Raw genomic sequence first — 22,258 nt, 5'->3', positions numbered from 1 at the left:
AGTTTTATTTAAATATGAAGTGATTTAGTTACTGTACTAGGTAAAAAACTGCATGATGCCCACAGCCCTGACAGGTGCCAAGGCATATCACAATACCAAGATATTCTTTTACAAAAATTAATGCATATCAAATTTCAGTAATAAACAAATCTTCTTCCATGCTCTAGATACAATTCAACAAAACAAAAACTTTACGTTTTGATAGCATACAGACGATAGTTATAACATTCTTGTTTGACATGTTCATACATGATGATATTTCATTTGCATTTCATCAATTTATCCATCAACACGAAAAACATCACATCACTGAGAAGTGACAGAAGCATTCAATACAAAACAATACTATACACCATTATTTACCATGGAACAAAAAAACAATTGAATACACTGCAGTGTAAATGACCACCAACATCAAGGACAATTCTAGCAAAATCACCTCCAACTGAGGACAAGTTATTACCATATATTCAAATTCAAATTTTTAATTGTTAAAAAACAAAACAAAATAGAACAATATCCAAAGAACATATCAATCACTGTCAGATGGTATTCAGCTATAAAGCTGAAATCAAAATGCAATCTAGTCTATTCTATAATTTAAAGTATCTATTTGTTTAATTGTTTGCTTTTTAATGAGCCTATTGCAAGGCCAGTTGACTTGTTCTAATGTACCCTTTCACCATTGTCCTTGATCGCCTGGCAAGAATTGGATACTTCTTTATAAGTTCAAGACATTCTAACTTATTTTTGGTGGAGTATTAAGCTTAAAACACTTTTTTAAGGCCATTTTCTACCACGTCTTCTTCAGCCTTGCTCCAAGGTGTTCTGACTGTGGCAGTTCTTTTCTCCTAAAACACAGAAATACAGACTATTTTTAGACAAAAAAAATCACTATATTTTCATCTTTTTTGAGCTCTAAAATATGATAGTGTGTTCTTGACAGTCCTCTTTAGGACAAATAATCATAAAACATATAATCCTATATTAAAACATGTATGTATGTTTTATCAATTGAAGTTGTCTAGGAATTTGCAACAGGGAGAAACTTGGAGGACTTGAAAGTGCTTCGGTGTGTGTATACCACGTGATAAATTACGTCATATATGCTACGTCGGAAGGCAACATTTTGCTTAAAATGTCTTAAAAGTCTTAAATCAAAGATAACTTTTGTTTCACAACACCATTTTAAATGAAACAAAGGGCAGTCTATGCCGCTTAAAAAGCCCCGCATTTGTTTTATTACCGAAATTTGATAAAGTCAATAGTTTCATCAAACACTTCGACAAACCTGTTTCCAAAATAATGTTTTGACAGTGCTCCGTCAGACGGCCGTATTGCAAAACGGTTTGTCGAAGTGTTTAAAGAAACTAAACTCTCAATCAAAATCTGGTAAAAGATCGAAGGCAGGGCTCCGTAAGCTGCGTAGACTGCGCAATGTTTCATTTAAAATGGTCAATAAAAAGTGAAATATCTTTGTTTAAAGTCTATTTTCAAATCAAAACTTTGCCTTCCGACGTAGCATTTATGACGCAATTTATCACGTGGTATACACACACTGTGCTTGAGTGGCCATAAAAATAAAGCTGTTAATTTAGTGCAATACTATTATTGTTATTCCAATGAAATCAACAGTAATTAAGGTAAAATGTAAATTACATCACATTTAGCAGGAAAAAAACCAAGCTTTTCATACCAAAAGGTCTTTTTTTTAATATTGTAGACTTCATTGCCTCTGAGCTGTCATCAGAAATCATCAACTGGCAGTTGGTTCATCTCTTGCCGTGCTTGCTGGATTCAGAAACACAAGAACCATCATGACTTCCTTCAACATGATGGTTATCGGTATCCTCATCACTAACATCACCATCATCATCACTAGGTTGTTCTGCCTCTGCAAGTCAATAAATAAAGATGACCTGTATTCAAGATGATTTGTTTTCACTGATAACCTTAATATTAATTGATTTCTGAATTTGTACAATAAAATGGGCACAGTAAGCAAACTCATTTTTCTGTAGCACTGACCTGAGCAAAATGTCGTACAGTACTATATAGTATACATTGTAGTCCACGTTAAACATGTTTGACTTAAGGATTTTATTTGATCGGTAGAAATTCAATTAAAGGCCTTTCTGTTATATACAATTATATATTTTAACTGTAACTTCCTACACTAATCAGTAACGTGACACACATTCTGGTTAAGTTAAACACTGAGTAAGTTTTTTTTAAGATTACAAGTATGGTTGTAACACAAAATTAATTGTACACTAAGAGAGACAACAGAAAAGCCTGATCACAAAAGTGCACTTACTCCTTTGCAGAAACAACACTTTTTAAATCAAATTTGCTTTAAGAATGGATATTTCTAATTGTTGCAAATTTCAATATGATTCTTACATGGTTTGTGCCAATCCCAGCATTTACGACTGCTTCGAGTTGACCTATGGAGACAAAAACATATTATATACGCAAATAGGTCTACTATGTTTCTTGATGCTAACAATTAATGCTATTTTTAATAATGAAACAGGTGTCTCTTGACAAGTATTACCGGTATTTAAATGAAATTGATGCGCAATAACAAAACCTCTTTCTGAGGACTTTTCTAAAAATATCACCTCCAATGGAGGCCAGTTACTTTTATGATTATTATTATATTATTAACAAATGTCCTTGATGCCTAGCATATTATTTAAAATGCATTACTGGTTATGTAATATTGTAGGTGTAGTGTTTTTAATACAGGAGATAATTTATCTCAAACACACACACACCGACCTCCATATAGGGGGACATTTTATCTCTACACAACTAGGCTAAAAGAGACTAGTTGCAACAAAATGACATAGTATATTGTCTTTTGAACCTCTGGTATTTTGATTTTGTTCTGTGGTAAGCATAATACTGAAAAAAGGTATTCAGCTTTACTGATTGTAAGCACAAAACGGTGACATACAGGTACATATATTAAACATTTCAGTTAATGATAATGTTATTTACATGCAATGATGTACAACAGAGATTGTAAAATGACCTTCAACCTAGGACTAGAATGATGTCAAACTGATTTTAATATCCCTGGTGGTTTGAATTTCTTATTTGTTAAGCAAATAACTAGACGTAGTCATCACCTCAAAATTCAGTCTTTCATTATTGATATGCTAACATAATGAATTTGGTCGAACACACATTGACGTCCAAATGGAATACATTCATTCCAATCACTTTGAACCCGTTATGAAAACTACATTCCAAGACTAATTCTTTTACAACAAGGGCAAATCTATACATGAAAACATCAAATAACAGGCATCCGTTTATCTTATATTATAAGATAGATAAGTGTACCTATTTCAGTACCTGGTTGATCAACAGGGTCATCCATATCATCAGCATCCACATCATCAGTATCAACATCATGGCACTGTCCAGTAGCAATACAAAAACATCAAATCACTGAAAAGTGACAGAAGCATCAAAATCAGAACAAGACTATACATTATGGAATTTACCATGGAAGAAAAACTACTGAATACAGTGCAGTGTGAATGACCTCCATCTGAGGACAATTCTAGCACAAACACCTCCAATGAGGACAAGTTATTACCCTTGGACAACACATAAAACTATTTCTTAAATATCTCCTGTATCAAATATCATCCTACTCTAGGCACTTCAAACAATTTAGTCTTTTAAGACAGGATGCACGTTTACTGAAAGTATTTTAAAGAAAACCCATTGACAATCAAAATTAAAATTTTCTGCAACTTCTAGTTAAGAAACAAGAGCTGTCGTATGACAGCGCGCTCGACTACGCCGCTTTGACTTAGAGGTTAAAAACAATAACAATGTAATATGTGCCTGTCAAACACAATAAAACAATCAAATTAAAAAGTGAACAAGAAGCGCGATGTGACAAAACCAGGTTTTTAATGATTGGTAGAAGGGATTCAGTTTCAACTGCTTTCTTCTATTTTTAGTAACAGTGGCCTTGATTCCATGGGCCCCAAACACAATCCCATGGAAGTCCTCCATAAACTCTTCCTACATATTGAGTTTGGTCATAGTATGTCAACCATAACTGAAACAGTAATCTATTTTAAGTAACAGTGACTTTGACCCTAGGGGGCCAAAAGGCAATCCATGAAAGCTCTGCATAAACTTGTCATATATACCAAGTTTGGTCACACTATGTCAACCCTTACTTGAGTCATTCAGTACTAAGCATATTTCTATTTTTAGTAGCAGTGACCTTGATTCCATGGGCCCCAAACACAATCCCATGAAAGTCCTCAATAAACTCTTCCTACATATTAAGTTTGGTCACAGTTTGTCAACCATAACTGAAACAGTAATTTATTTTTAGTAACAGTGACTTTGACCCTAGGGGGCCGAAAGGCAATCCATGAAAGCTCTGTATAACCTTATCCTAAATACCAGTTTGCTCACACTATGTCAACCCTTACCTAATTTATTCAGTACTAAGCATATTTCTATTTTTAGCAACAGTGACCTTGACCTAGACCATAACTCTAGGGGCACTAAGCACAATCTCAGGAAAGGTCACTATATGTAGACCCTTACTTTTAAAAGTTATTTAATACCAACCCTTTTTCTATTAATAGTAACCTTTACCTTGATCCTAGGGGCCTCAAACGCATTCCCATAAAAGGTATCCATAAACTTTTCGTATATACCAAGTTTGGTCTATTTATGTCAAACCTAGCTAAAATTATTCGATTCATAAGGTGATTTCGACGCTGCCCTCCCACCAGCCTGCCCGAACAATGACGCAAGTTATTCAAATAACTTGTTTTCCCTTTATGAAAATGTGGTTAAGAATATAAAAATGTGCCTTTCAAAAGATATAAAAAGAAAAATTAAAAAAAGCATTCCCATAGTTTGTATTAAGGGTTAAAATGGAATTATGTTCCTTGTTGTAAGATGGTTGTCAATAATTCTGCGAAGTATTAAGTGCATTGAATGAAGGGTATAGAAGTTATTTTATTAAAATCCCAACTTGCCCTAAAACTTTAACCTGCCCTAAAACTTTAACCTAAGTCAATCAGGGGCCATAACTTGTATTTAGGTTAATATGGAGTTATGTAACCACATTGTGTGATGGTCCTGAACAATTGTGTGAAGTATTAAGTCAATTGAATGAAGGGTATTGGACTTATAAGTGAAATCCCAACTTGCCCTTAAACTTTATCCTGCCCTAAAACTTTAACCTAAGACAATCAGGGGCCATATCTTGTATTAAGGATAATACGGGCTCTAAACCGAGCGAAGCTCGGCAGAGCCCTATAACGGTCACACATAGCACTACTTTCGTTCAAAAGTTGCACATACTATCAGCCTGAAAAAAAGTCTTAAAGGTGATGGAACCAGTATTGTTCTGTTCATAAACTATATTCAGCGCATGCATCTGGGACACCAAAATCATCAGAGCGTGACGACACGGAAGAAAACAGATTCATGAAATTTTAAACTATGAGATGCGAAATAGCGCCCCACTAATTATTAAAATAATTCAAAATATGCTTTTGAACAATTACTATGAATACTTTTGGTAAACTCACAAAGACAAATAAAACATATTTCTATAGATTGTCTGAGATATATACTTTGTTTTACACTTGTTTATTAAAGATACTCATACGCATTGTTTACCATTCTATACGAAGGTCACACTTTACAGTTAGTTGTCATTTTAGGCTTTACAATATCAATACTATTTAGATGTTTGACAGTTGTTGATCGGATAGAAATTGCGAAGAATTAATTCCTATTGACAATGCCATTGTCATTGTTCAAAATTTCTGCTTGTTAATTAGTAAAAAAGTCTAAAAGAGATGCCTAAAGAAGTTTGTGTTGTTGACAGTAAAAACTGTAAACACCCTCTGCGATTCACTCAAATCTGCATGCGATAATGCACCAGTCAATTGTAACCACGCCCCCCCCCCCAGGTCCAGGAAATAGTGGGGACTTTGACATTGGTCCAGCGGCCAACCCCGGCTAAAATCCCCGCCCGGTGGGGACGAACAGATGGTAAAATGCCCGCCAAATGCCCCTGCAGCCCAGGGACCCTAGATAAGGCCCATTCCCCGCTATATTTAAAGCGAAGACAAAACCACCGCATTCACCCGGCAATGCGGGCCACCTGAAAGGTAAACGCACGGCCTATTTCCATTTCCCCGTCTATCCCCTGTATACCTCCGGACCTGGGGGGGGGGGGCGTGGTTACAATTGACTGGTGCATAAGACCCCAGCTACTCGATAAATCTTAAGCGTAACGGACTTAAAAAACTTGAACCTGTTATAAAATATTTCCATAAATTGGGGCAAAGAAACATGACATACAAAATAAAAAGTAATGTACATACTGTGTACTAATGCTCAATAGCAATATGTTTGGTCATAAAGAAGTTGTGTTACTACAGTTTAGAACAATTAGATTTTGAACAGTGTAAATCACTTGTAAATGGGATATGTAAGATTAGCACAAATTGCAGACTTTTTTTGTATTTCAGAATGCATCCATGCCACCTGGTTTTTGACATTACTGCTGTGGACAGATTTTCAGCAATGCAAGTATTGCCATATTATGTATTACTGGAGGCAATAAATTTGGAAATAAACCAGACTTTTGTCAAGGTTTCCCTGAAATAAATTGCCAGTATGTTTCTTGCTCTTTGATATTAACATTCGCTTGTTATGACATTATGATCAGTGTTTATTTCAATAGCTCATTGATGAACTGTTTCTTTCCGAATTGAATTTATTTCATGCCGTGTTTGTTGCGGCTTTGAGATAATTTCATTTTCTAATAAAACTGCTGACCTTCATTGGTCTTTGGACTGTTTTATGCATCTATTCGCCCATTTTGTTTGCTCTTTTAAGCAAACATTGCATTAATTGCAAACAAGTATCACAACTTACTACACATGACGCAGAATTATGTTTCATTTAGTGTGCATATCATTTTTAGCTTATGAAAATGAAAAACATCTACTTAAACAATCACAGCAACACAATGAGATCTCTATCTAAAGAAATATTGCTACTTTTCATTCATTCATACTGTCAATCATTCATGAATATATTCATTTACTTGATGTTAATACATTGAAAAAAATTACATCTCTGATGGCAAAAGCAATAAAAAGTGAGCAGGGGGATTGAGATAAGAACCTTTTCCCTTTATGCAGTAAAGAAAAATGCACATTTATCGCATTAATGCACCAGTCAATTGTAGCCTTGGACCCTCCAGGTCCAGTGGTAAACCGGGGATAGCCGGGGAAAAGGGCTGTGTTTTTATCATTTAGGTGTCCCTGCAGTGCCGGGTGAATGCGGTGGTTGTGTCTTGGCGCAAAATATAGCAGTGCGGGGGCATTTTGGCGGGTATTTTAACATCATTTCTTCCCTGCAGGGCGGGGATTTTACCCTGGGTTGGCTGGACTGAAAATCAAAGTCCCCCCTATTCCCCGGGCTTGGGGGGGTGTGTGTTTACAATTGACTGGAGCATAATTCCTACATAAAAGGTTATGTATGTCTCAAATGAGTGTTTACAGGCATTTTTCAATCTTTTACAGTAGAAGAAGATAGTCTTATTCTGTGTCAAACATTGATTTTGTGTCTTGCTTGGAGAATAGGATGTGCCAATAAGCTCCAGTTTGCTGCGGCTTTTGGCCCATGGCAGTGGTTCTGCAATCTAGATCCAGGAGTTGCAGCTCTGAATCTAATATTTCAGAATGAAGATGTAAGTTAACTTTGTAGTACTTGTTTGTGTGTAAATGATTCCAAAGAGTGAGATTTATACTAATCAGGTGTAAATAAGCAACTTATAGACACTGGTTAAGAGCTGTAATCTTAATTTTAAGGCAAATCTAGCCTTCAAAACAGATACTAAAAGCATGTATACGCTAAGCTGATAAAGTGGAAAAATCTTATTTTGCTTTGAAAAAATCTTAATAGAGTAGGCAGGCCATTTTTATGGTGCTGTCTTATATATATATATAAACTTTATTTGGTCAGATTATTCCAATGCATGAGGAAATAATGGGTCTTTAAAAGTTTGCGGCTTACCGATTGATGGAAGTGGCTATTTCTGCTTTTTATGAAAACACCACAGGTGCTTATACTCATTCTAAAAGTGTTTACAATATCATTGCCATACTTTCAGTATGTGTTGCATACAGTCTGAAATTGAACTATAGGAGTTTTGAAGTCTGTTTTTGCAAAAATATTATATGAAAATACTGTTTTGAAGAGATACATTGTAAGCTCAAGGTTAGTGTCTATATAAACATATATATAGTTAGAATAACTGTGGTCTTAGGCCATATTTACATATTTTTAACAACGGTGACTTCATTTGTTAGTGTGATAGTCTTTTCATCTGCGTCAATGTAAACAAATTGACCCTTGTTTATTATATTCTGAGTTAGGTGTTAATCTGTTTCAGATCGGAATTCGTCACTATAGGACCGTATTCACCAGTAAGGTTTTATCCAGGATACCAGAGTGGCATCTGGGATTGATCTCTTCAGTAAGTTGGATTCACCAGTAACGTTTAATCCAGGATACCAGAGTGGCATCAGGATTTGATCACTTCAGTACTGTATTCACCAGTAACATTTTATCCAGGATACCAGAGTTGGCATATGGGATGATCACTTCAGTACCCTATACCAGAGTGCATTATGTATCTTGGATCGATGACTTCAGTACTGTAATCATCATGAACAATTGAAATAAGAGACAAGAATTGCATATGTATCAAATTCCCCTATCAATAGATCAATACATCATAGTTTATTACAGTCATCTTGCCAGTAGGCTGCTAAACTCTTGCTGGGGGGGGGGGGGGGATTTACAATGTCTTAAATACAGTGTGCTTGTTTTAGCTCACCTGAGCTATTGTGGTCGCCCTGTGTCCGTCATCCGTCGTAGTCGTCAACAATTTGACTGTTAACACTATAGAGGTCACAGTTCGGGCACTATCTTAATGAAACTTGGTCAGAATGTTACCCTCAATAAAATCTTGGACGAGTTCGATATTGGGTCAGCTGGGGTTAAAAACTAGGTCACCAGGTCAAATTAAAGGAAAAGCTTGTTAACACTATAGAAGTCACATTTATGACTGTATCTTCAGGAAACTTAGTCAGAATGTTAATATTGATAATCTCTAGGTCAAGTTCGAATCTGGGTCAAGTGTGGTTAACAACTAGGTCACCTGGTTAAATTGAAGGAAAAGCTTGTTAATACTCTAGGCCCCAATTTCTCGAAACTTCTTAAGCTTAACAGGCTTAAGTAGCTTATTTCAATTACTCAAAATAAATTCTTGAATGGAATTTTGATAAATGAAAAATGGTTAAATTTAACTAACATAGATAGATAATTCCTATCTAAAGTATAAAAACTCTTAAAGAAGTAAATATTATCCAAATTATTGAAAACCAAAAATAGTGAGTTTAGCTTTAGCCTGGGACTTAAGAGGTTTTTAGAAATTGAGGCCTCTCATTTACAACTGTATCTTCCTGAAAGTTGGACAAAATGTTTATATTGATTAACTCTAGGCCAAGTTCGATCTTGGTCATGTGCGGTCAAAAACTAGGTCATTAGGTCAAATCATAGGAAACGCTTGTTAGCACTCTATAGGTCACATTTATGACTGTATATTCATTATACTTAGTCAGAATGTTTATATTGATTTGCTCTAGGCCAAGTTCGAATTTGGGTCATGTGCAGTCAAAAACTAGGTCACCAGGTCAAGTTATAGAAAAAGCATGTTAACACCACATTTATGACTATATGTTCATGGAACTTGATCAGATTGTTATTCTTGATGATCTGTATTGGATCAGATGAGCGATACAGGGCCTTCAGGGCCCTCTTGTTTTTTTTAAATGTTATAGATGTATAATTCAGTTTAAAGACTCATACTTTAAATAATTAAATATTTTCATACTTTCTGCATACATTGTTATATTCAATGATGGAATGGTGCCAACAACATCAACTACATGGAATGTATATTCATTTCAAACTGCTGAGGTGGTCAAACCATTTTCCAGGCTTAAAAATCTAAAATATACACAATGCTGTTTTACATATTAAAATAGTTTAGTACAGGTTAATTGTTAGTCTGGAGATCCTTCCCCTAACACTATCGTTATCGGGTCAGGCACATTCGGAGTTCCTCGGCCATTTTTTTCAAAAACAACGTTGTTTTCGATTAAATGTCCGAGAAGTTCCGAATGGGTCAGGCAAAGACCAATAATGGCGGCGCCCTGTGAACACAACAACAACGACACTATAAGGTTACCATTTATTTAACTTTTGTTGATCTAGCTAATAAATCAACGGCATTTGAACACTCTTAATATATAGAAAATAATGGCACGTTCTACTTTTGGTGATCACGTTTGGAAAGAAATATTTTGACAAAAGTGAAGTTAACGTAATTCGGACGTTGTGTATTTTCGGATGTTTGTCAATGGGAAATGAATGCCGTATTTGACTTCACCTTCTCTTATAAAGACTGATGGTTAAAATGGGAAGTTTGAATGAATAATGGAACAAGTAAATAGAATTATAACACTGTATTTATTGCATGATTTTGTTTGGTCACTTAAAAAATAAATGGAGATGTTGCATGTTTTAACTTTTAGATTTCACAAGTTTCCTGTTCTGATGTTGGAAGGCGTTTCCTGCTCATTGACATACATTAGGACAAAAATGGCGGTGCCCAATGGCCACTTTAAGGTTACCATTTATTTTATTTTTATTTTCACATGCACCAGTCAATTGTAACCAGGAATAGCCGGGGAACTGGGCCGTGTTTTTACCTTCCAGGTGGTCTTGCAGTGCCGGGGGTTGAATGCGCTTGTTTTGTTTTTCCTAAATATAGTGGGGAATGGACCTTACCTAGGGTTCCTTGGGTGCAGGGGCATTTGGCGGGGAATTTTACCATCAGTTTGTCTCCGCAGGGCGGGTATTTTACCAGGGCCTGGCTGAACGTCAAAGTCCCCGCTATTCCCCGGACCTGGGGAGGCCATGGTTACAATTGGCTGGTGCATTATAATTAAACAATGGTATTTGAACACTTTTTATATTAGGAAAAAATGGCACAATTAATTTTTAGTGATTTCTTGACTAGACAGAAACAAGAGCCATGTGATTGTGATTTAGGACTAGTAACAATTCCCCCATCTTTATATATCAGCCTGGGAATAATTTTGCCCTTTTGGAAATGATAAGGACCATAGTGCTGTGGCAAACAACACACCCTGCCCCTGTGATCATTTCATTGACCTGGTTTGGTTTAAATTCCCTCTGGATTAATGTCAATATAAAACAGTTCAATGTTTATTTGTTAAGTGTATTAGTGGCAATGGAGAGGTTAGCTAATCATACTCTGAATCAGAGCGTCCCGAGTTCATCCCCCACCTGGAGTTTTGTTGATAATAGTTCTGGTTATAACCAATAAATGGTTCTTCATTACATACTCAAAGCAGATTTTAAATCTACACATTGGTTCATTGCTAAAAACCACAGTTTTGCTTATTTCGTGCATCTTAGCATACTTAAACACATTTCTTATATTATTCACAGACCAAGAGATCAACCTAGGGACCAAATCGCTGGAATGGGATAGTTTTGATAGCTCGCCTGGCCAAAACTGTATCTAAATACCAGGTAACTGAGCTAAAAGGTTCTACAGAGCTTAATGCTGCTTATGTTACACATTTTTGACCATCATTGATAATTGTGATCTACATAAACTTGTGTCTATATTTTATATGCAGTTAAATAAATCTAGATACAGAAGGAATCATATTTTTTTATAGAACTGTCTGATGTCGTAATGCACCTTTTACTGATATCTGAGCACAAATGGAGACTAGATACAACAGGATGATTTAGTTTTCTTGTTTTATTTTAAGGATTATTGAAAATTTTCTGCTACATTTAATGAGTTTAACCTCCTTATAGACCATCAGATCTTTTAAGAACTGAACACATTACAGATAAACATGCTTAAACATGCTTAAAACTATTAGATAAAATTATTTTCATTTCTCAATTTTTAAACCAGTTTCATGTTGGGGGAAATATTGTCACTCGAGGTTTTATTGGCAACAAAAAACTTTTATGTCACACCAACCTGCTCAGCAGATCATATTAGGATTTTATTTTTAGATCTCGAGATAAGTATCAGCAGAGGTAATTATGAGAAAAACAATGTTTTTATGGGGATGAATTAACATCAAAATATATGTTTACTCAGATTTGAAGCTATTTTTGTTTAAGTTTACGTGTGCCAAGTTCTGAGAGCTCAGTCTGTGAGGCTATGACCATTCTGATCCAGGATAAAATGTAAGATGACCTTCGCAACTGATGTGGCCGAGCAGGCACAAAGACAATCTATTTATCTTACAATGTAAAAATTGTTGTCAATAAAAAGCCTTAATCCTTGTTTTGTCTTGTTGTTTGGTAAAGGTAGTTATATCTTCAGTCATCCTGAAGATATATTTGGCCATAGCATTCTGTAGTTGGGCAAGCTTAATGTGTTTATGGTTACCTTTTTCTTCCTTTAACCTCAAGATCTCAAATAAGGAGTCATCTAGTATCCATGGCCAATCTCATTACCAAGTGCGAGTACCAAGTTAGGCTTGAGCATTTATAATTTTATTATTTCAGCCTTCACAAGCGTTGGTCTACTGACAGAATGACCAGCATGTGCAAAGTAATGCACACCAACTTGGTCAAACTTGGGCAAAAATATAAAAATAACTATGAGGTCACTGACCTTGACAAAATATGCCCGTCCTTATTTTATTTCACCAGGTTTGGTGATTAGCGATGTGAAGGAAAATTTAAAGGGTAGACACTTTGAGGATTTTTTTTGCCAATTCAATGGTCATTTCTCTTAGAGTTGGGAATCAGACAGAAAAAATACTATCGATAATTGGTTATTGAAAACGATCGGTTATTAATCGATTTTAATTATCTTTGCTCATCATATTTAAGGCAAACAGATACAGTACATGCATCAGTTTTAAGCACCAATGTTCCCCTACAATATTGTTTGTAGATTTCTTTATATAAATAACATTATTTATTCAGAAAGCAACTATCTTTTAGAGTTTAAAAGTAACTATTACAGTACAGAACATGAGACCACAGACTCTAATTATTGTCTTTCATTTAGTAGTGTATACATGATGATGTGTAAAATAAACACAAAGAAAGATAATTTCTTTTTAATAATCAGTCAGTATCAAATACAACAAGCAGTTGAATATTCTATATGTTTTACAAGAACAGTTTCTGTTTTACAGGATCAGTTTCTTTCAGAAAAAAAAACTAAATTCTTACGTGGTTAGAAGTAAACGGTAACATGTTTTAACAAGAGCTGTCACAGTATGTGATGAATGCCCCCGAATATGACATTGACCTATGAACAAGGTCAGTACATGAACAGTTGATCTTGCCTTTATATGTCAAATATATATGGCAAGTCATTTTAAATTGCCTCTGAACATAAAAAAATACCACCCATATTTGACAACCTACACTCTTATGACCCTGTATTCAGCATTCCATTGTGAATAAACACTAAGTGTGACATTGACCATAGAGGTAAGGACACGGGTCTTGCCTGGGACACGTCCTCTTGATATGTCGAACACATGTGGCAAGTTATTTTAAAATATGTCCATACAAGAGAAAGTTACAGCCCGGACCATGACAACCTAGACTCCATGTCCATATACCCAGCATTTCATTGTGAATAAACACCGGAGTGTGTGCTTGACCTTAGAGGGAGGGACACAGGTCTTGCACGTGACACGTCGTCTTGGTTTGTGGAACACATGTGGCAAGTTATTTTAAAATCTGTCCATACAAGAGAAAGTTACAGCCCGGACAAGACAACCTATACTCCATATTCTTGTATGCAGCAGTCCATTGTGAATAAACTCCTAAGTGTGACCTTGACCTTAGAGGTAGGAACACAGGTCTATCACGCGACACGTGTCTTGGTATGTGGAACACATGTGGCAAGTTATTTTAAAATATGTCCATACAAGGGAAAGTTACAGCCCGGACACGACAACCTATACTCTATGTCCTTATATGCAGCACTTCATTGTGAATAAACACTAAGTTTGACCTTGACCTTAGAGTAAGGGACAAGGGTCTTCCACGTGACACGTTGTCTTGGTATGTGGGACACATGTGGCAAGTTATTTTAAAATCTGTCCATACAAGGGAAAGTTACAGCCCGGACACGACAACCTATACTCTATGTCCTTATATGCAGCACTCCATTGTGAATAAACACTAAGGGTGACCTTGACCTTAGAGGTAGGGACACAGGTCTTGCACGCGACACATTGTCTTGGTATGTGGAACACATGTGGCAAGTTATTTTAAAATCTGTCCATACAAGGGAAAGTTACAGCCCGGACACGACAACCTATGCTCTATGTCCTTATATGCAGCACTCCATTGTGAATAAACACTAAGTGTGACCTTGACCTTAGAGGTATGAACACGGGTCTTGCACACGACACGTCGTCTTGGTATGTGAAACACATGTGGCAAGTTATTTTAAAATCTGTCCATACAAGGGAAAGTTACAGCCCGGACACAAGTTATTGAGCCGGACGGACGGACGGTGCGATTTTAATATGCCCACATTCGGGAGCATAAAAAGAAAAAAAAATTGTAATAAGTTACCCTAGTGACTTATTGACTTGATACGAGTATGAGTACATAACATAGCAAGACCTTAACATTTCAACATAAACAAGCATTAACCAGAAATAAGAAAATTTGTTGGTAGTGGTTACGTCCCATGTTTCTATATTCCTCCGAAACCCATGTTGGGTATCATATTCTAAATTTAAACATTTATCTGCCGCCATGTCATTTATGTTCTTTTTATATACCTCATTTGCCATATATTATGGTATGAGAGAATAAACATTGTTTGACTTGACTTGATTTGACTAAAATCGATTGTTCAAATTTCACTATCGATTGTCGCCGACGTAGGCCTTTCCGATCACTTGTCCATTATAATCGATCAGTGGCACAACACTAATTTCTCTGGAGGGACAGGGGTGACATGGCTTGTTATCAATGATGAAAGCTTACACACCCAGATAGAAAACTCTTATGACAAATGGAAATAAACGGACACACTTGTCAATAAGAATGTTTAAATCAGGTGATGCAAGTCATTAAGCAGCAAACTTCTTCCAACATCAGAACTGGGAAATCTGAAACATAAAACATTATTTTTGTTATGCAACTAAACAAATCATGCAATAAATACAGTGGTACCGTATATTTAAACTTTATGGTTCCATTATTCATTTGAATTTCCCATTTTTACCATCACAAAGAAGTTGAAGTCAAATAAGCCGAGTGTACCATTATATTCTACATATAAAGAGTGTTCAAATGCCGTTGTTATATTAACTTGATCAACAAAAGTAAAATAAAGGGTAACCTTATAGTGTGGTGGTGGTGGTATATCGAATTATGGCTTTGTTGTCGCCTATGATCTCGATGTGCTATCGACTTCATTCGTCGTTATCGTCTCGGTGCTATGAATCTCTGTGTACTTAAACTCTTTACTTTTGTAGAAAAACGGAAAGTTGCCAATAAGTTTAATTGTTGATATTCTTATTTTGTTCTTTCAGGCGTTAATTTCAGTCTGTCTGTATCTCGCAGGAAGTCACACAACGAAGTCACCAAATCTTGCTTTGCTCCAATAGAAATGTCATGTACTTCCCCTGCCAGTACTCCTATTGTGATGACTGAGCACGAAACATCGTACCTATAGAGAATTTCTTCCGTCCGCTGTTGTAGCTTTTTTCTTGCATCTGAGTACTTTAAGCAATGGAAAATGTAGTGATCTGCTGTTTCTGGCAGTTTACATGTGTCATAGCAGTTGTCTCAACTTGTCTGTATGTTCTGGAGTGATTTTGGCCCAGTGATCTTTGAGGCGCGTATGTCCGCTCAGAAGCTGATTGATTACACTATACATTTTTCTGTTGTTTTCACCGACACAAATTCTTTTCCCTGGCCGAATGGAAACATCATGTATGGCAACAGATTTTTCTATGTGGTGGTATTGTCGCGGCCATTTTTCCTCCCTAATTTTGCATTTCATCATTTGTCTCACTGTTTTTCCTTCTATTTTTTTTATCAAATTCTTGGGCTAGCTTTGTAGCATCCATCACTCCTACTTTTGCTTGTTGGTCTGCAAGTTCGTTGCCCCTGATGTTTTGGTGTCCAGGTATCCAATGCACTTGCAAAATGTTCTCTTTTTCATCAATATTGGATAGATGTGATTTAATGTCAAGTACAGTTTCAATGTTATTCGTGGGTAGCTCAGTAGAAGCGAAAGCTGTGTGAATTGCGCTCTGGCAGTCGGTGAATATTTGTATTGACCTGTTTTTTATCCTGAGTGAGACTAAGAACTGCAGCGCTATTTCTATACCAACAAGTTCTCCTGTGTAGTTGTTGCTGTGAGTTGAGACACTCTTGTTTAGTGTCCTGTTGTTGTTGTTTTGTCGAATTTTTGGCTTGTTGTCGATTTTGTTCTCTTTGTACTTCGACGAATTTATTCGCCATTATAATCACATAGATTATTGGCCTTTGCCTGACGTACTGTATGGAATATCAGTAAGCAGGGAACCAGACTAGTTAACTGTCAGATAACTGTAATAATTAGTTTTAAGTAAACTCAATCTGTTTTGTTTACCTTGTTATGTTTATAGTAGGAATCATTTATTTGTACTGTAAATGCTTGTATGATATTCAGTATTAGGTGAATTAATATACTTGTGTTTGTTATTATGAGTTTTTTCAAACATTAAAATATTAAATTTGCTTTGCATTGCCTTAATTAACCTTACTTGTTATGCACCTTAATAATCTAATTGGTGTAGTCAAAGTCATAGTATGTCATATAAAATGAATTTTGCCTTTGACTCTTACCCTTTACCTAAGAAAAAAAATGTACTGCATTAGCAGTTTCTGCAGTTGATAACTTACCTAGAGCCCGTCTAAGGCAGTGCCTTATTTTATATTATGGAGTTATGTAACCTCATTGAGTGATGGTCCTGAACAACTGTGTGAAGTATTAAGTCAATTGAACTAAGAGTATAAAAGTTATTAATAAATATCCCAACCTGCCCTAAAACTTAAACCTAAGTTCCATAGTCAATCAGGGGCCATAATTTGTATTAAGGATAATATGGAGTTATCTAACCTCATTGTGTGATGGTCATGAACAACTATGTGAAGTATTAAGTCAATTGAATGAAGGGGACTTCTAAGTGAAAATCCCAACTTGCCCTAAAACTTTAACCTAAGTTCCATAGTCAATCAGGGGCCATAATTTGTATTAAGGATAATATGGAGTTATCTAACCTCATTGTGTGATGGTCATGAACAACTATGTGAAGTATTAAGTCAATTGAATGAAGGGGACTTCTAAGTGAAAATCCCAACTTGCCCTAAAACTTTAACCGGACGCTGACGCTGAGGCTGGCGAGTAGTGTAGCCCTCCTAATTCTTCAAAGAGTCGAGCTAAAAACTATATTCCAAGGCTTATCATAGAACAAAAAATAATTGCAAATTTGCTCAAATATCAGGCACCCATTCATCTCATATAATAAGAAAGATAAGTGTACCTATTTCAGTCCCTGGTTGATCAATGAGAGCTTCCACATTATCAGCATCCACATCATGAGTATCATCAGCATCATCATCATCCACATCATCAGCACCACATCATCATCATCCACATCATCAGCATCCACATCATGAGTATCATCAGCATCATCATCATCATCATCATCATCATCATCATCATCCACATCATCAGCATCCTCATCAGCATCCACATCATCATCATCCAAATCATCAGCATCCACATCATAAGTATCCACATCATGGCACTATCCAGCTGCAATACAAAAACATCACATCACTGAAAAGTGACAGAAGCATCAAAAACAGAACAAGACTATACATTATGGTATTTACCATGGAAGAAAAACTATTGAATACAGTGCAGTGTGAATGACCTCCAACTGAGGACAATTCTAGCACAAACACCTCCAATTGAGGACAAGTTATTACCCTTGAACAACACATAAAACTATTTCTTAAATATCTCTGGTATCAAATTTCATTTAAGCTAGGCACTTCAACCAGTTTTGTCTCATAAAACTGAAGGCACTTTTACTGGAAGTTTTTTTATAGCATACCCACTGACGACCAATATTATAACACTTTGCAACTTCTAGTTAAGAAAAACACTAAATTTCAAGGTTTATCATGGAACAAAAATAAATTGCAATTTTACTTAAATATAAGGCAACCATTCATCTCATATAATTTTTCTGGCAAGTGATATAGTGTACCTCTTTCAGTCCCTGGTTGATCATCCGGGGCATCTACATCATCAATATCCACATTATATCGTCAGTATGAACAGTATCCACATCATGGCACTGTCCAGCTGCAATACAATATAGTGTGACACTATTTTTGAAGCGTATCATACAACAAAAATCTTCAATCACTTATGCGTTCTCAAACCAGCAGACAATTCAATATAATTTAACAGAGCAAGGAAGTAAATACCAATTGCACTGACGGCAAATACAAACTTTCTAATAATTTTAATTGTAAACAAAACATGTACATTACACCAAAGAATTACTCTTTGTTTAAAATAAAAATGTACCTGCTTTTCCTAATAAATGTCCACTGTTGTCACCATAATGATAGAGGATCTGATCCCCTAGTTACCTATAGTTCCCTTGGCAAACAGACATATATGAGGAAAACCTTGGAAAACCAACAGCTTTTGTTTGCTGTAACAGTAACTGCTAAGGGATCTGTCTTTTGCATCATTGATGAATCGACCCAACCTGTCTGTCTGAAAGGCATCAGTCCTAAAAAAAAATAAGCATGGTTGTTTTCTTAACATGAACTTGAATAGAATACTCAGATACTCATATCACAAAGTGATGTACATTGTATGTAAAACAAACCATTGGTTAGCATCTTATGCTTGTGCTGACCACATCACGAAGATATGTATACTGTACATATTATAAAACAAACAAGAGCTGTCACAGAGTCAGCACGCTCGACTATTCGCCACTTTTCAGTGTAAGGATTAAAATGTTTTGGCGAAACATGCATGGATCACTGTTAGATTCCAATGCAATACATGATGTGCTAAGATATTAACATAAATGTGGTTAACTTTACGCAAACTTTAGCGTAAGTTCTAAGTAAAAAATGGTGCACAATATTGTAAAAAAGCTTGATACAGTGACCTCCTCCTGTACACAGGTTGAGATCTTGATGGTGAACAGGCGTGCAAAGTTCCAAAGCCATATGTCGAAACCTTGAAATTATCTAAGGTGGTACGCAAACTTTAACGTAAATTCTAAGTCCAAAAAGGGGCATAATTCTGTCAAAAGGCTTGATATAGTTACCTCCTCCTGTGTACAGGTTTGGGGTATGATGGTGAACAAGTGTGCAAAGTTTCAAAGCCAGATGACAATTGAATTGGAAAATATTTGAGGTGGTACTTTAACGTTAACTTTAAGTCGTAAAAGGGCCATAATTCTGTCGAAATGCTTGATACAGTGACCTCCTCCTGTGTACAGATTGGGGGCATAATGGTGAACAAGCGTGCAAAGTTTCAAAGCCAGATGTCAATGGACTTTGAAAATATATGAGGTGGTACGCAAACTTTAACATAAATTCTTAGTCGAAAAAGGGGCAATATTCTGTCAAAATGTTTGATACGGTGACCTCCTCCTGTATACAGGTTGGGGGCATGAAGGTGAACAAGCGAACAAAGTTTCAAAGCCAGATGTCAATGGACTTTGAAAATATTTTGAGGTGGTACGCAAACTTTAACATAAATTTTAAGTCGAAAAAGGGGCATAATTTTGTAAAAATGCTTGATAGAGTTACCTCCTCTGGTGTACAGGTTGGGTATGATGGTGAACAAGCCTGCATAGTTTAAAAGCCAGATGTCAATGGACTTTGAAAATATTTGAGGTGGTACGCAAACTTTACTGTAAATTCTAAGAAGAAAAAGGGGCATACTTTTGTCAAAATGCTTGATAGAGTTACCTCCTCCTGTGTACAGGTTGGGGACATGATTGTGAACAAATATGTCAATGGACTTTGAAAATATTTGAGGTGGTACGCAAACATTAGCATAAGTGGTTACGCCGACGCCGACGCCGACGCTCGGGTGACTAGGATAGCTCTCCTTATTCTTCTAATAGTCGAGCTCAAAAAACATTGGTTAACAACTTATGCTGGGGCCTGAACTATAACTTTCTGCCAACAAAGTCATGTCCTCTTATACAAGTAAAATAGGTGAGCACAAATTCAGTGCTGCCTTTCAAGTAATTTTGTTCCTATTTATGAAAAAACATTTGATCAAAATCAGGTAAGAATTGGTCAAGAAAAAAACTTTGTCTGCAATAAAATAATAAATTATGCCTCCACCAGAATATGTGAATGCAAATGTTTATATGGCACATCACTTACATTTATTTCTACTATGATAATAATGATATTTTGCATTTTTTTTCAATTATGCCCCCTTGTTTTAAACAGTATTCATTAGCAATTGGTTCCTATTTTACAATCAATTATTGGTTACAATCAATTGATTAGATATCGGTTGTAATTGGACAGCCGTTGCTATTTATGTACGGTTTAACTGTTATGTATAATAGTAAGTCACTGTAAGTTGAATTTTATGTATTTTATCGGATATACATGGTATAGACTGATTTAGACTCTCAGATTATTTTTTATAAAGAAATAAAACATATAGATTATATCATATCTTGCTTTCAACCGGCTATTGGTAACATTCAATTTTATTTGGAGTTTTTTATAAAGATAAATTTAAACAAAATGTACGCGGTTAAATATGACATTATTTTGGACTTTTGCTACATTAACAATTAATCTGACTGAAAAACAACCATGAATCTGCTACATTAACAATAAATCTGTCAGAAAAACACCATGAATCTGCTGCATTAACAATAAATCTGACTGAAAAACAACCATGTATCTGCTACATTAACAATAAATCTGACTGAAAAAAACCCATACATGTCTATCTGCTGCATTAAACAATAATTCTGACTGGAAAACACCATGAATCTGCTTAATTAACAATAAATCTGACTGAAAAACAACCATAAATCTGCTACATTAACAATAAATCTGACTGAAAAACACCATGTATCTGCTACATTAACAATAAATCTGACTGAAAAACAACCATGCATCTGCTACATTAACAATAAATCTGACTGAAAAACAACCATGCATCTGCTACATTAACAACAAATCTGACTGAAAAACAACCATGCATCTGCTACATTAACAATAAATCTGACTGAAAAACACCATGTATCTGCTACATTAACAATAAATCTGACTGAAAAACAACCATGCATCTGCTACATTAACAATAAATCTGACTGAAAAACAACCATGCATCTCAAAGATTAGTGTTTAATTTAAACATCACCTCAGTTCACATACAACTTCTGAGCATAAGCGACAGTACATTTAGGATATATCGTCATCTTAGTGCAAGAACGCAATATCTGCTTCTATGTCTATATGCAGTTATTGAGTTATTGCACTAAGGTGACGATATATTCTTTTTGATTTTGATTTTTTTAATTCCTAATGACCACAATTGACTTAAACATTAAAGGGACTGTGTCACAGATTGTAAAAAAAAGTACCAAAATGTAAAAAAAATGTGTCTGAGACCGGGTTCGAACCCCCGCCGCCAAAATTAAAGTCCAGCGTCTTACTTGATTTTTTGAACTGAGCTACAAAGGCTTATTCTGATCGGGTGACATAATTAATCTATACACCTACCTCGGTAATATCACGTGATAACACCGACTAGACAATCACGCATAAGGAATAAATTCTACCTGGTAGACATAACCAGTAATCTTTTTTAATGGAAAAATACGAAATAACTGCTAAACTTAAATAAATTGTAAACTATGTGGTACTTCAATTAGTAAGTTTCAATGCATCGTACACATCGATGCCAAGTTGATGTCAGTTTTCGACAATTTTCTTTTTTTTCCCGCTATTTTATCATATGTGAGGCAACCCCTTTAAGGTTAACCCT

The 22,258-nt window shown here is 35.7% G+C and overlaps 2 long non-coding RNA genes across 2 annotated transcripts; one reads left to right on the top strand and one right to left on the bottom strand.

Annotated features, from left to right (window-relative positions):
- Nucleotides 1–1,516: 1,516 nt before the first annotated feature.
- On the bottom strand, nt 1,517–17,865 carry LOC128234092 (uncharacterized). The gene is made up of 4 exons (XR_008260874.1): nt 17,730–17,865; nt 3,367–3,462; nt 2,404–2,447; nt 1,517–1,894 (listed from the first exon to the last, which is right to left on the bottom strand). It is a non-coding gene; the product is annotated as an uncharacterized LOC128234092 (long non-coding RNA).
- LOC128234090 (uncharacterized) lies at nt 10,196–12,471 on the top strand. Its single transcript, XR_008260872.1, has 4 exons — nt 10,196–10,331; nt 10,683–10,776; nt 11,626–11,709; nt 12,325–12,471. It is a non-coding gene; the product is annotated as an uncharacterized LOC128234090 (long non-coding RNA).
- Nucleotides 17,866–22,258: the final 4,393 nt, after the last annotated feature.

The sequence above is a fragment of the Mya arenaria genome, chromosome 5 (assembly GCF_026914265.1).
Source record: "Mya arenaria isolate MELC-2E11 chromosome 5, ASM2691426v1".
Classification (NCBI taxonomy): Eukaryota; Metazoa; Mollusca; class Bivalvia; order Myida; family Myidae; genus Mya; species Mya arenaria.
This window is presented reverse-complemented; position numbering and strand designations above follow the sequence as displayed.